Source organism: Colletes latitarsis, chromosome 6, assembly GCF_051014445.1.
Source record: "Colletes latitarsis isolate SP2378_abdomen chromosome 6, iyColLati1, whole genome shotgun sequence".
NCBI classification, from domain to species: Eukaryota; Metazoa; Arthropoda; class Insecta; order Hymenoptera; family Colletidae; genus Colletes; species Colletes latitarsis.
In genome coordinates, this window is record NC_135139.1 from 12,870,288 (window position 1) to 12,886,995 (window position 16,708).

A 16,708-nucleotide genomic window follows, 5' to 3' on the forward strand; every position below is an offset into this window, starting at 1 on the left:
ACTGCAACTGCAGCAGCCGACTCGGTCGTTACGGCATTAACGCGTAAGTGCATAAGTGTGGACCGTGGTCGAGATAGAGCCGCTCCGGCAAGAGGCTAGAAAAGCTGGGGAAGGTTGCAACGGCTGTAAACGATGCAAACGGCCGAGGTGAATGCACTTCTTCTCTCACGTTGGATATACAGCGCGAGCTCGAGTGAACGTCACCGGTTGAGATGCCGATGCAACGTGGATACCGGAGGCTTTTAGGAAGTGTCATTGACAGTACGTCGCGACCTTTCGCTCTGCGCTATTTGTACGCTGCCATTTCGTACAGCAAACTTGGAGAAAGTAACGAAATAAACGCGATTTTGTCGATATTAGGGCTTGGTCAAGTTCGTCGGCTAATTTACGATTAATTTAATACGATAAGCATTTATTGTAAATATACTATGTATACTTACGATAATGAATTAATTTCCAGGTATATAGACGCTCTCCATTTTTTAAATACAATTATTAAATGATTTAAAGTACAGCCTGAAGCAAATAAAATTAATTTACAGCGTTTGAAAGATTCGATGTCCTTAAATAAATGTGATTATTAACAAAACATATATTATATATCTACGAATTAATATTTGTTAGTAAGTATTTATAGATGTTTTACTCTTTAACCAAATGAGGAACTTATTTACTAAATTTGATTAAATTACTATCGCAAGAGTAACGGATCACAAGGTTTCTCTTTGGAAAACACTTGTTCGAAGTTACGTAAATTGATCTCGCGCAAAATGGACAGAATCGTTAGGACGAGAATAGGTGGTTTTATGTCGTGGGAGTAGTGGATAGAAATTGTGATCGTAGCTAATAAAGAAGTCGGGTTCACGTTCGGTATGTAGAAATTTGCGATTCAAAGCGTCCCCGGAAATTTGCATTTCGGAAAGTCGGCACTGTATGAATCACAGCGAAAAGCTATGGTTAACGTGGTTGGAAATAATTAAGCCTCCCATGGTGCCGTTAATTTTCAACGAACATCCCCGTCCGCGGTAATGCAAATTTCGGAAAGCCGAGACTCGCGTTCATAGTTTAGTGCCGCGGATGCCGGAGCGGATATACGAACATTGTATTTTACGATACTCTTTCTACTCACGCGTGTCTTCTCACGGAGCTCGGCACATATCTTATCCATGCAAGGTAAACGAGGTAAATTTACGATCTCCTAGCATTTTCTATTGAAAGAACAAGGTACACGCACGGCCGAATGCACTCAACCGCCTTGTGTTTTCTGATTTCAGGTGAGTACAGCTGATCCACGGCTGGAGACCTCTCGCTGTGTCCTCGTGTTACGATTTACAAGGATCCAGGATCGCGGTGCAGGAGCGAGGGAAAGGTGAAAAATTCTAGCGATAGAATGGTTGCGTAATATCGATAAATTTTGTAGTCGATCGCTATAAAGATTTTGTTCCTTCTGATTTAATAAAGAAGGTTTCGTAGACGTCCGATTAGTTTTGACAAAATTTTTATTCGAAGTTATGGTACTCGACAACTGGAATGAAAATCATTCGACAAATTTGGTATTTGTTAGAAAAATTGCGTCAAAGTCCTCCGTAAGTAACCTCGAATTTTCTTTATATTTTGGTTTAATAATAGCCTCCCTTTTCCATACAGATAAATAAATTTCGAGGACGATAAAAATCGAACATCGAACTTAAAATTATTTCTTTTCTACGAGAATATTCTATACATATTGAATTTTATTTTCTGTGGAATATGAAGTATTTAATTTTCATTTGTTTCGCACCTCAGTAGCAAAATTATTGTCAACGCCAATTCAAACCTATTATTAATCGGAATATTTAATAATTTTAGAATTTTATTTGTATGGAATATGCAGACATACAACTTATGAAGTAGTATGAATACTTATTATACATTTTCAATACTCACTCCTGTTATCTAAGTATATTAGATTATAGTATAGTCTAGAAATGCACGTTACGAATTAAAATTTAAAATATTTCATTGCAAGTTTAGTATGTAAAAAAATCAAGCAGAATTAATATAGTGTTATGAAGCATGGTACGCTGTAATAATTACACAGTACTGCATAGAAGATGACTGCAGCGTGTATAGAACAAGTTAAACCAGATCTATAAAGTGAATTCGACGTCGTGTCATTCTTCCGTAAACTTACTTCTTTAAATAATAGACAAGCCGCTAGCTAGACTGAAGGCCATAAGCCTAGACGATAGTCCAATTACCTGGCCTCATCTCTATCATTCGCTTCTCCACGCTCAAACTACTACCTCAGGGATCATATTAAACTAGTTGGGCTATACGAGGTGTGTGTAAAAAGTAATGAGACAGGTTCTCTAAAAACACTTATTAACAAGTCAAACCCCATCGAAATAGTTTTCTTGGGACTCCATGCATCGCATTGAAAACAATGCTAGAAGCGTATAATCTTTTCTCTCGACAACTTTTTTACTAGGAAGAACTAGCAATTCGAGACGAGTTTGCAAATATTCTACGACCTTCGAAAATATCATATTTTAATGTCACGTATCTTTACATCCTGGGAAGCATAATTTTTTAATACTAAGATTTCTATTTTTTTCTTTCAATAGTAATTTATGTAATACATCTTCAAATTTACAATATGTTACAAAATTGTTTAGGATAAAAGAATCGTAATGTGAAGTTGTATACAACGTTACTGTTATTAGAAATGGTATAAAAAATATTTTAAGGAAACTAGTGTTCAATGCATTAACAACGAATAAAATGTTTACTATCTGTTATCCAATATCCGAATAAAACTTTGTCCAACTCTGGTCAAAGCAGAACTCTCAAACGCGCGAACTTCGAGTTGGAATTCTTACATGCACGTGGAATAATTAGCATACGACGTAATGGATTCGACCATGCCTGTACGGGATGGTTGGAAAAGAACGTGCGACGTTTGATTTTCGGTTCGCAAGGAGGAAGACAATTCACAATACTGCATTGTCAGTCCGTTACCGACGGAAATTCTGTTTTCCAGAGAACGCGATCGCTCCTCGAACCGTTTTGAAACGCGCAAAAAAATTCTTGTCACCACGTCGAACGTGTACGCAAGGTGTTTCGAGGACGCGAACAATGGTACACGACGTTACACAACGCGACAGAAAACGGGTTATTTCGTCCCATTCCTCGATTTCGTGACAATAGGCACGGTTGCGGCGGCACCGGGTCACAGACGACGTCCTGTCTCATGATCGTACAATGACGAACCGACGAAGAATTTCGCGAGGAGTAAATAGGCTCCCTGGCTTGCAGATCCCACGAGGTCTTCGGTTAACGAGTCCTCCGCCCCGTAGACGAATATCGTCGCAACGGGGACGATAAAAGACGCGCAGAAGCGTTTGTTTCGTAACGTTTTTGTGCAACTGGTTCTTTTCTTTTGTAACTCGTCATCTTCCACTTCGCGATGGAAATGCGTAATTAGTTAGGATTTCTGCACGATTCTGATAAGAGGACTGGGAAAATTTAGCAACGGAGGAAAGATTCGTCTATTATTTATTTATTTTAACGTGTCTGTTGCGCAGGGTGTTCGCGACGACTGAGCATGCACTCCAAAGACCGTACTCTCGGTTCTTCACCCTCCTCTGTACTCGTTTTTACTTTATAATACGCTTTGCTTCCCACTCTAATAATGAAACTTTGTATATGTATAGTTATGGTTTTTAAAAGGAGCCTCCAGATGTGATTCGTAAATTGAACGTTTCTATCCCTTTCAGCTTGATACTCTTTACTCTGTACTGGTTGTTATTTTATAATATGCCTTGTTTCCCATTCTGATAATAAGACCTTGTATATTGTAATAATTCTTAAAGTAAGGTCCAAACGTGATTCGTAAATTGAACATTTTTATCCTTTCTAACTTGGGGAATCCCCCTTAGAGCCCAATGAGGATTCACCAACTGGTATTTAAAGACCACAGCATTTTAACTCTAAAAAGATATTCTTAAAAACATGCTACTTATTACGTTAAATTATTCAATAATTTTGAATTCTGATTAAATCAATAGTTTCGTAACTTTATTTTTTCGAGACAAAACGATAACTGTAATCTATTGAAATAAAAATTAATTTTTCTTCCGAAACTGTTATTTCGTCTGGTTTCAAAGTAGAGAAAAAAAAGACGGAAAGACGAAGTTTGCGACACGCTGTTTCATAGAATGTTTTCAACGAACGACTCGAAAGATAAAACGACTGTCCAAGAGTCGTTCCTCACCGCGGTCACAATTGTGTACTTAACCTCTTCCTCCTACGCGGCTTCGAAGCCCTGAAAAAAGAACTATTTCCACGAAGAAAGGGGATTCAATCAAGCTGTATGACGTCGATCGGCTGCAATTTCGTAACAGTCAGACGCGTGTAGAGTTTCCTACAAGTACACCCACATATATAGAGCACGGTAAAGGGAGTTTCGAAAGCCTCGGGGACATAATTGCACGTTAATTGTACGCGATCGTGATTGCACCTGGCGGTTCGGTCAGCTTTGTCGGTGTGACACAGGGGCATAATAATATATCGTAATGGTTGCGGTACGACCAGCGGGTGGGGACCGATCGAAGTTTTCGCCGCTCCGTGGAACCAGAGCGGAACAGAATGGAGTTTGAATAGTGGACCGTCGCCATTAACGGTGTCCCTCCATTTCCTCCGCTGAAATTGCACCTCAAGGATTATACAAGAAATCCCGCGTTCCTCCGCGAGTCTCAGGTTTCTCTGTTTCGCTCTCCATGAAGATTTTTCTCTTCAGTTTCTCTTTTTTGTTGCCGGTGAAACGGTGATCGACCACGATAGACGCTGGGATATTTACATTTGGGTGGAAGGAATCCTTAAAAAATTGTTATAGATTCTTGCATCGACGATAAAAAATTGTATTTATAACAAAAAGTGTTTTACGGCTCAAATTCGTCGACGACTATTTGTAACGTTGCGTGTTGAGACCTCTGGTTTTCCTAAATTCGGCTAGTTTGGAGTTTTTCTTTCGTTAGAAGATGTCGTCGAGGGCGCAGGTTTCGCCATCTTAAGTTATTTGTATCTGTTTTAAATTACTTTCTTACGATTCTTATGATGCATTTGGGCTTCAACAACTTCCCCATCGCATTTGTTCATTGTACGTAATTTACAAAATTACAAAAGATTATCTATCTAACTCCGAAATTTTTCAAAAGATACATTAAAACAATCATGAAAGTTTAACTCAAGAACAAGGCCAAATAAGTCACGTGTTTACGTCAATATTTTCATTGACTTTGAGTATCCTATTTAATTAATACATCGACTGTCACGTCATCCACACACGGGTGATACGATTTTTCACCGTGAAACTAAAAAAATTAATTCCCAAGATGAGATGGTTAAAAAAGTAAATTTAGATAGGACTCTTGAATTTTAACGAGATCGTAGAAATAAGTTCCATGCCAAACTGTGGGTATGCTAGTTTCAAATTGTCCAAAAGCAAAGTTTTGAGAGGTTTGGTCTGGGTTAGTCTTGGGATCTGAAACGGCGCCTTTGGAACGCCGTTAATAAATGAAAATGGCTGACTCGGTGGAAATTTAGCATAATCCTGATAGTTTCGCGTCGGTGGCGGATGACAAAGAGCCGTTTCTCGTTGCGGCGCAGGCGGGATTCCAGGCGAAACGACGATTTCCTGGTTCAAGTGCAACTGTCGAATGCTCAGGCATTCCTGGTCGCGCGGCAGGAATTTAGACGACATGGAAACGACCTCCGCGACGTGGCTGCACGGCTGGCCGCGCCGCGGAGCGTATTTATGCGCCGGGCATTTATTACGACACGACGTTCTGCATCTAATAACCTCTCTTCACCGGCGTAGGCTGCGAGAACAGGCCGCGATACTTGTTCCACCGAACGCCCGTGGCCCGTTAGTCTTCTTCGTTCCCGCTGTGTTTCGCGCTCGTGTCCCGTCACGTGTTTCTCATTTTCAATTGTACTCTCGAACATCCGCGGCATGCGCCGCTCGCAATTAATGTCACGGGCGACTGTCATGCCCGGGGAAATTAAACTCGCGAAAGATTGGCCGGCAGCGGGATCATTTGTCCGTTACACGATGCTTCATGTAATGCGACGGAAATTCGAGGAAATTATTAATGTAGGAATGCCAGTCGGACAGGCTATTTGTACCAAACCTCTTTTTAACTATCAACAATAAATGGTCCTTCGATACTAATAAACTCTTGATAACTTTTTCACTCTTCGAGTGAAAATTACGAGTCTCGTCCACGCGTAAAAATATTTAAAATATTTAGATATCGTATTTGGGAATTGGAGAATTTACTAAAAATTGAACTGTTACTTTATAATTGTCGTAGATCATTACTAGCAAGATTAACGTATTTAAAAAATTTCTATGTAGCTGCCTTTGGATCCTTTGCTCTTAATATTTACAGAACAGATTGAAATAATTCAATGTGTTCGTGTAGAAGAAATCAAATTTTTGTGTCAGGAGACGAAATATCGTGAACGAGAAGGTTCGTGCTCGCCTACAAGCATTGAAGTCTCCCGTCTGTCTTTAAAAATTCAATGCTACAGACTGCGCTATTCCCATCATGGCGACGCTTGCCAATGGACGCTATTAAGTCAATATTCTTCTCAATTAGTAATTTTAAACAGTCACATTATCTTCGCATTTTTGTAGTGTTCGTAAGTCCTTGACAGAAAAGAACATTTCAAAGAAAAAGATTTCTTCTTGAATATCACCAAGTCTTAATTATATTCAATTACAAATTCTTTTTTTTCGTATCCACATAACTAACAAGAAAAAAGTAGTAACTAAAAAAATAAGACAATATATTTATAAAACAATAAAAGTATATTACTATTTGAATTCTATGGAGTGATCTTTGGAGTGAATCATAATATATAATAAATTAAGTTTTCGTCGATGAAAGCATTAATAAATAAATTTGTTCCATCGGAATAATTTGACATCCTTGAAGCTAAACTGTTAAAGTCGTTGACGTCGCAAATACTCGAACGGATATCGTTGCTTCGCTCTTGCAGCATCTCGATGCATAACTGGTTCATAACTGTTCTCGAACTATAAAAATGAAATGATACCTTTCACGTATAAACTCCCCATTTTGTAGAATTCTGGTCTCAATTAACGGCGACGGATACTATTTTGCGACTCGTTGCTCCCTTTGGTATCTTGTCTACTATTTTCTGTTTTCCCCCTACGTAACGCGTCGCGTGTATCTCGTCGTTAATTGTTGCCGCGGACACCGTGACACGCATTTTGCTTAACGAGCCTCGCGTGTAACGCAAAACTGCATACCGCGTCGTCTCTCGATGAAAATACCACGCTGTTAAGCGAAATATTGATGCTTGGCATTGTTCCGTGTCGCGTATCAGTGCTAATGATCAGAATTAAATATTCGGTATATTAAATCAGCCGCGCGATCGCGACGATGCGTGAAACCGTTTCTGACATGGTGCAACTAACGGTGGTTGTTTCGCTGTACACACTGTACGCAATTTCTCATCCCAGTTCTCTCTTTTCCACTCGCGTCATGTCACGCGTTTCTCACTCTCAATTGTGCCCAGAGGAACGTCGCTTCCTACGAAGCTTGTTGTGTCTAATTATTACTAAGGAAATATTGTTCCATGGAAATACGAGCCGTTGGAAAACCTTTCGGTCGGGCTACTTAACAATTTCATTATTCAAAATCATGGCGCTCTCATTAAAGGTGTTCCAGCTAGTCTCGATGAATTAGTATTCGATTCTTCAAACCTTGGCTTTGTTGAAGAGGTGACTCGTAAACTTAGAATAAAATTTTTTTAGAGTGGGTGAAATGTTTGATAAATTTAAACAACTTTGTGTTATTAATTCTTTTATATCAATTTACCTTCTGTAAAGGTGTTACAGCAAGCCTATCGTTTACACGAAATTAAAAAGAACTTATTCACAGATTTGAAAATCTGGGCAAAGTTAATATTTTATTTATTAATACTAAATAAAAAATACTCTGTAAAGTAATTTGGTACTTTTGTGAAGTTGATGCGAGTAGAAACGTCTTGAATTAAACGAGTCCAGTTTCGCAACGCGCAGACAAATTTTCCACTTGTTAAAATTCCGTGGCCGTAAGACGGTCGTGGCTTCCGGTTCCTCCGACCCAAAAGTAAAATCGACAGTACACAGCGCGCATAATTACATTTATATTGGCCGTGTGCACGATGGCCGATCGTGACGCGTGTTGCGCGCACGTGGGTCCGTGAAAAGATTTCGACGACCCACATTGGTCTTTATCCGAGGTCAAAAGTCAATTCACGAGCTTTAATTGCAGTTTAGCCGACTGTAAGATGCCTGACACGATAGGACAAATAGTATTGTCGTGCATTGAACGAGGCTCTGAATGCTCCTATTAAATAGAATTCAAATGTTTCCTTAATACTGCGCAATGAACCAATATATAGGCAGTGCTGTATTATTTTTATGGAAATACCAGTTCTGTACGCCCAGTTCTGTAAAAAAAAACTTGAAACTGTTGCAAGTTTCCTCGATCGGTTACAAACCTGCTATCCTGAACAAATTGCACGCCCGTAGCAAATTATTCAGTTAAATAATTTTCAACGTCAAGTTTTTAGATCCCACGGCGCAAAGTCTTTTCTTTTTCTATATTAATACGATGTAAAGTACATTCTATAATTTAATATCAATTCAGTTCATAAGTTTCCGTGTGTATTATGCAACAGATTGAATTGTTCGTAAGTGTCGTGCAGTCTATGCCTGACTGTGACACTTACAGGCGATTCGGTATGTGATTGTAGTACTTAAGCGTCATTAGCCTCTGTTGAAGTCTAATTGTTACAACATCGCAACATCGATAAACTTCTACTTGCTACATTACCATATTCTATTAATACAAAAATACACAAAAACTTAGGAACTAAATTAATATTTATATCTCAAAAAGCATCGAATATCCACACCTAATATTTTACATGCACAAAAAGTGACGAGTAGTTGTCAGTAAAGAAATTGTACAACTCCAAATAAATAAATTTACTCCGTAAAACGAGGGTCATCGCGTAAAATTCCCATGTTCGTCGCTACAGTTACAATCTCTATTTCTTCATCGATGGCGTGTTCGCAGAAGAGTAAAAAATCGCTCCAAGACGAAAGAATCCCTGCATCCTCGCCGGGAGCAGAAGAACAGCGAAACTGACAAATTAATCGCGAAGCGCGATCGCTTGTACTTTTACGATAAAATCGTCTCAACGTTCTGGACGTTGCGTAAGCCGATCTCGCAATTACTTGTAATTAATTCATTCCCCCGCGGTCGCCGGTCGATCTGGAAACTTTAATTACGAGTTATCGAGTTTATCGTCTCGATTACATTGTCCGTAGTTAATCGTGCAGCCGCGAGATCCCGGCCGGCGCGGCGTGTGCTCCGTCGACGTAGATCGTTTGCACGATCTTTGGCAACCCTATCTGTTTTACCGTGTCTGGTTTCTGTAACACATGCATTACGTATAAAGCGCATGCACGAAACGCACGCCAGACTTTTCACCTATGTCTCAACACGGGTGCACCAGGTTGTTTTACCACGAAACAAACCAAACGTTCGCACGTTGCGAAACACCCCCTCCGCCTTCGATTTTCCTCCTCCCCCGTGTTTCTTTTTCGTTTGTTCGCCAATTTGTTCGCGCGATTCCATGCTCGTGATTTATAGGGCGTTGTTTTCGACCAGTTAACACCATATCGAGAGTTCGGTACTCCGTAGTGTTTCCCCCGTGTCGAACCACGATGTTTCGTGAAGCCAATTGCTCGAGATTTGTTCCTCGTTTTATACGGTACCGTACACACGTTATGCAAATTTATATACATACGTACAGATACGCGTACGAACATATCGCGCGCCAGTAAATTTTACGCCCGCCCGAGATTTACGTCGCATTCAACCGAGAAATCGTGTAGACATCGTAATAGTTTATTCCGGAGCTAGATATAGCATTGTTCGACTATTTTATTGAATTTTCCTGTTTGACTCTAATGTTTCAATTTCGGTTTACAACCGGAATTAGGTAGTTACTGCTTATATGGTTTCGGTTTTAGCGATTAACGTTTCGTTGGGACGCGAATGGTACAGTCGGTCGTAAAAATTTACGTGGGACAGTAATGGTTCTTAAAATGAATCCCGGATGTGATTTGAAGTTGAACATTTTTATCCTTGGAGCCAGTGAAACGTGAGGCGATGTTTAAAATGTTATATAATATTCATTTTAAGAATCATTACTGTAGCTTGAAAACTACAGATTTTCTCGGATCCTAACTTCTCGCACACTTTGTCAGTAACGGAATTATACGTAGCTAAGCATAATTGAAAACTTTTTGTACGGATGGTAACACAGAAGTCACAGAAAAACTCGCGTTAAGTGGATTACTGATGACCACTGTCCCAAGCAAACAACCGATTGTGTAAGTTTACACAGAAATTTATTAGACAACGAGCCATGTATTTATTTAGTGGCCCTAACTTCTTCAAAACGCTTGTCACTTATTTTAGATAAGGTTTAAATTTGTCTCCGGCGACAATATAGTATTTACTTATAATTTTAAATAAAAAATATCCGCTTAAAGTGCATTTGCAACGATCGAAACGTACGCGATTCCATTTAGAATTTAGAAATATGTCGGGTTTAATTTAACCCTTTAAAGTAGAATTAGTATTACTTGAGACTTACAGTTAAAAAAGGAAAAAAGTGAGAAGAACTACGTATGGTATAGATATTACCTACACTCACCTATACTTGAGAAAAAAAAAGTAAAAATAGTTAAATAGAGTTGGACCTAACTATGTAATTATAATTATTTTCAGTTTATAATTGCAATAGGAAAAAGTATAAACAGTTAGATATAGTTAGATCCAATCATGTGATTATAATTATTTGAAGCTTATAGCTGCAAAAAGAAAAAGTAGACACTTAAGTTATGTTAGACCTCCTAACCATGTAATTATAATTACTTGAAGCTTATAGATGCAAATGGAAAAAGTAGAAATAGTTAAACACAGTTAGATCTAATCGCGTAATTATAATAATTTGCAGCTCATAGTTGCAAAAGGAGAATGTAAATATAATTAAATATAACTAGATCTAATAATATTCGTATTATTTTTTTCTTCCTGAATAATAAGTATTAAATAATAATAATTTTTTTAGAAAAATGATTCAAACACGAACTCTGAGCGTCGATAGAAATCCTTTTGCGCAAGACAATCTCGCGTTCGATATTAGTGAAGAAAAAAAAAAGTCGCAAAGTTTCAGGGATCCTGCGTGTAACATTTCCCACGCATGACTCAGAAAGGTGTAATGCGTCGACGTTGAAAAATATGTGGGGAACTGAATGCGGAAGAAATCACGAATAATCGAAGGTTGCGCAGAATTCAAGGAGTCGCGCGTTTAGTGAATACACGTAGCGCGTAGAGTGACCAAGAAACAGTCACTGCGCAGACGTAGAGCGACAAGTGAGGGAACCCCGTAATACGAAATAATTAAATCCTCAGTCATCGGCCGTCTTTCGCGGGCGAAGCTATGTCGCGGCGGTAGTTTCGCGTCGTGCTACGTTTAAACAATATTGGGAAGAACTAATCGAGTGGATTTACCTTTCCAAGCAGAATCGGTTTCATCGTTGAATCAAGTTCGCGTCGACAATCGAATTTCTCAATCGTAACGATCGAATGTAACGATCGGAGCAATAACTGTCCGAATAATTTGTTATTTATTTCACGCGATACGATTGTGCGCGCGATATCCAGCTACGAAAATTTTTAAACAAAAGTGTCTGGACCTCTAGTGTGATTTTAGCGTGGGTGTGATTTATTACGAATTTGGAGTACTACGTGACAGCATTCTTTGTTTTCTTCAGCTGTGTTTTGAAACGTGAGCATCAACAATGAATCTATTTATTATTGTGTTACGTTTAGGTAAATTTAAAGAATACGTAAGTTGGATCAACAATGAGAGGCAATAGACACGATATCTTTGTTTCTATTCGTTGGCTGTGAATATAATGTTATATTGACGTTTGATCTGGCTTATCTCTTGGCATTTTGTTTTTCTTTGCAGATATTTTGTTTTAGTGAATTGTGTATTTTTATTTATAGCTAAATTTGATAACGACAGTTTTAGTATTATCTAATAAACGATCAATGTTTGATGAAATAATTCACAGTTAAATTATGGTAAACACTGGCATAACCAAACCATTGATGTAATTAACAAAAGGTCATAATACTTTTAATTTATGCGTATTTTCATATAATTATACACTTTCATAGCGAATATTACACGGATGAACTTTGTAGATTTTGAGAAATTTCAGAATCATCACAGTGAAATCATTAAATAGATGTCAACTTTCAGATCTATAATAATAATTCCAACTAAAATCGTATTTATCATATAATTAATATTGACACAATAATTTTATTTCAATTTGTTCATATATATGATTACAGATAGGTAAAATTCTTATCTTAATACAAAATTCGAATTACAAATGAAAGGTAAACAACTGTTTCTCCGTTAAGTGAAAAATTAAATTTACAATAATAATTTGTTACATAACAGTATTATTGCACAACATTGTTGTCAAGTACAGGTGCAATCTTTTAAAAACTTAACTTCTTACACTATTAAACTAGAACGCTCGTTAATAACGTTATCAGTCCCTATCTTATCCATTTCTATGAAAATTGACATTCCGATAGGATAGTCGTGTTCTTATGTTTATTTTTATTGTATTAAAAAAAAAATTTTCTCATCATATAAATCCACAGTCTTATCTTGATTATAACAATCAGAATTATCATTACGTGTTTCATATGTGACAAGTATATGGAAGAATGCTAATTTGAAATATTCGACAAAATCTCCGCTTGATAGTGGATGACAAATATCAGATTTTATGGTTTGGAGAACAACTACCAACATTATTCAACGACATTTTAATTCAATGTGATAACAAAAATGATTAAAGTACATAGGATAATTAAGTTAAAAACAATTCACAAAAATTTAATGAATTTAATTTGTTTCTTTTTTTCAAAATTACGAAGAATTTTCATGGATAATAGATATTTTGATTATTTTTAAAACAATACTTTACAAAGTTTATCAATTTTTGGAGTAGAAAAAAAACTGTTGACTTTTTAATTGTTTACATTTCACTTGCTTCGATAAAAAATCCAGACCAATTATTTAAACGTCAGACTATTTATTTTTCACACATTTTATTCAATCGATTGTCTTTGCTACTATGACGTAAGTGTATGTCTTTGTTAACAATTCAGGTCTCGTAATTTTCAAACGCAACATAGAAAATCATGATCAAAATTTTCTAAAATGAAGTAGAAAATAATGTTTAATGCCTCCAGCTGACCCTGCCCGTGCATTATAACCCCCGATAAAAGCTGACGCTATGAAATATGAGGTAAAAAATTATAGGTCGCGGCTTCCTTGCATTTCCAACGAACTTAACTGCAGGCTCGATGAAGACAAACTCAGTAAAACGTATATAAATCTCTACAACCGTGTATCGTTGTCGGTGCTCTTATCTAATCTACCGTACATGCTCAAATATACGACGAGATAAAAGTATCGAGGGGAGAGATTATGGTCTCGTCGGGTACGTGTCGAATTAAAAAATCGATCGATTTGGTATCCGTCCACCGTTAAGCGCTTATCGCTGGACCGACGTATCCGCATAAAATTAACACCCATGCGGTTGGACGGTATCGAGGTGGATAAACGTTTTGCGAGGCGAGAACATGGGCACCGTATTATCGCTGTTTTTTTTCTTTTCCGGGCGAGGGAGCGCAATCCGGCGTTTATTTGCACGCACCGCACGGGACACGACGATTTGCCCGCGGCGTTTTGAAACTTTGTACGCCTTCTCGCCGTTTCTGCGCCACATACACTAACGCTCAAAAGTTTGAGACCACGTATCTCGCGAGAACCAGAGCTCAAACGTTCGAACCAGGAACGGGTAAAATTTTATTCAATAACTAGCAAAGAAATCATTTCTAGCTTCGTTTTTTAAAAAAAACTGTGTTGATCAAAAATTTGTATATGCAGGAAAAAAATTTTTGTGTTTGTGTATTTGTCGACACGAAAGCCCCGATTCCTTCAAACAATCGCCTTCAAAGACAAACAAATCATTGCAATAGGTTTGAGAGTAACCAGTACATTTTGCATATGCTTTTCCGTATCGAGATATAGCATAAATGTATAAAGTCTGCTGTCTACAGTAATGATTCTTAAAATGAGCCCCCAAATGTGATTCGTAAGTTGAACATTTCTATCCAACGATATCATTGTGTACAAATATAATATAAATATGAAATGTGTCAACCCCGATGTTCATTTAACGAATCATTACTGGAGTTAGAATCATTTGTATCCTAAAAGCTGTGCTGCGTGGATACTTTCGTCCACCACTGTACGTTAAGCGCACGCTCACGGAGCGGTCCTTCCACCCACGATTAAGCGCGGTCCACGCTCCTTTTCGTCGCACGCGCCGCGTGTGGTACGCTCGTGACCGGCCATTTCATAAATTGGATTAACGGTCGTGCAGGCCGGATAATTGACCCGGCTTGTAATTCGTACGTTCGTTCCTCTTGGCCCTTTGTTACGTGTACCCTCCATTATTTTTGAATCGCAACGCCCGGATACGTGTATACATTTGTTTCTTTTCTCCTTCGAACCTTTCTTTTTCTTCTTTTGTTTTTGCCCCGCTGTTTCGTTAATCATTCCACACGCGAAAAATGAATCAGACGCGTCCAAATCGATTATCATTTCGTTGCACCAACGTCGATTAACCTCGATCGTCTTTAGCAAACACGTACAATCGCTGAAAAGTTTGTGTTGAAATGTTATATATTTTATTTTTTATTAATAAATTGTATTATTACATTACCCATGGCTGTTCTAGTTAAAAATCAAAAACATTTTTAAAGAAAATTCGACAGCGTAGGTGGACAAATTTTTAGCCGAAATTAAAAAATTTCAAATCATTCTGAAAAAATTATTTTCGATTGCAGGGGTCAATTACAATCATTTTTTGTCAATAGACATACCCTTGAAATCCAACGCACTTTCGAGAAAAAAATTCTTTACCAAAAATACAATGTCTGACCAGAGATAGAATGATTCCCCTGAAATTTCATGCGTATGTTTAAAAAGTCATAACTTCTGAACGGATCGGTGGATTTTAATGTTTCAAAATGCAAACGACGTGTATTTTGGCGAAGAATATTCAGAAATTCTAAGAATATTCGAGAAGTTGTTCCTTAACCCCGTAAAATGAGAAAACACCTATAAAAATGACCCAATTCCTCGTTTTTATCACTTCATATGTAGGTATAGTCCAATTATTCGGCATTGCCCCAGTCCCGAGTATGCCGGATCATCGGAATTTTATTATATGATTTTATTTCTATGTCAAATTTTAATCAATTTTTAATTGTGAGATTTAATTCTTTAATAGAAGTTTGTTCAAATTCTGGTCTGTAAATATTTATTTTTAAATTGATGCATGAAGTTAATTACTAAAGTAAATTTAAATTGACTTTGTCCCTTGACTATTATTATATTCGATCGTGTCTTGTTCCACTCTTCTTCGTAAATCCTGCAGACGAAATTAATTGTCCTCGTTGAAGCTCGTTGAATTGCAAATACAGTAATCCTAATTGATGCCGTATAAATTTGTATCATGTTTCGAAATGTCTTTTCGTTGCACGAATACCGATTGAGTTTTTTATGCGAACGAATGTACCTATTATTACGTTCAAGAGGATACAATGGCCGTTGAAGGTGAACCAGAATGCTGGTATGATTTAAGCCTGATAAAATATAATTTCATATCGACTGAATTTTATGTCCAATCCAATTGGAGGGAGATATTTATAGTTTTATGTGTTGCTGCGGTGCAACGCAGCTTCATTGGTCTGTAATAGCAATATTAATGTACTGCTCTATATAATTGGGCATTTCCTTTTGATTATCGTAATAAATTCTCAAATTATTGTTTGTCATTCAAATAGGTGGTTCTGTAATTATATTAAGTAATATAGGTAGAGCAAGAGAACGTTGTAATGACGCCGTAAAAGCTAATTGTTCTCAATTATAAAACTTGATTATTTTCTCATGATTAAGAACTTCCAACTGCTTCAAACTTTATAGCATTCGGGACTCCAAAGTTTTACAAAAATTAATTTTGAATACAGTTTTACGTAGCTGGTCCTTTATATCTTCTCGAATCATCATATTATCAAAAATATTATATTCTATTAAAAAGTTTGTTTTCTATTATTTCCCGCAGTGGCGCAGAAATACTCAAATTTCCAATTCCACCATTTATCGTTCTAATCTTCTGTTGCGACAGAGAACAAGCAATTAATTGAAATTAACGCGTAACATCAACAATTCTCACAAAAATTCTTGCAAAAACGAGGGCAAAAATTGTGGACCACCCTAGTAAAATCGAATTTCGAGATCGTCTCCTTCGCGAACGCGACTCGCGGTTATGATTCCGTAGCTGTTATCCTTGACGAGTTTCTTGTACACGTGCGCGGAAACGTGCCGTCGTATTTGAGTGTAACAAAAGGAAAAGGAGACTTGCATGCAAAAAGTTTCATAGAAATCCAGCGCGTGATTGATA

General features: G+C 37.5%; 1 protein-coding gene across 6 annotated transcripts in view; it reads left to right on the plus strand.

Annotated features, from left to right (window-relative positions):
• The window catches only part of Smash (smallish), a 197,171-nt gene that overhangs the window by 89,542 nt on the left and 90,921 nt on the right, over positions 1-16,708 (plus strand). The window contains exon 2 of one of the 6 annotated variants that reach the window (XM_076767610.1): positions 1,275-1,369. The exons of 4 other annotated variants lie outside the window; for them this stretch is intronic. The gene's annotated coding sequence lies outside the window, so the exon portion shown is untranslated. Of the gene's footprint in view, positions 1-1,274; positions 1,370-11,556; positions 11,929-16,708 lie in introns of those variants that run through there. One more of the 6 variants, XM_076767608.1, reaches the window with a different exon arrangement.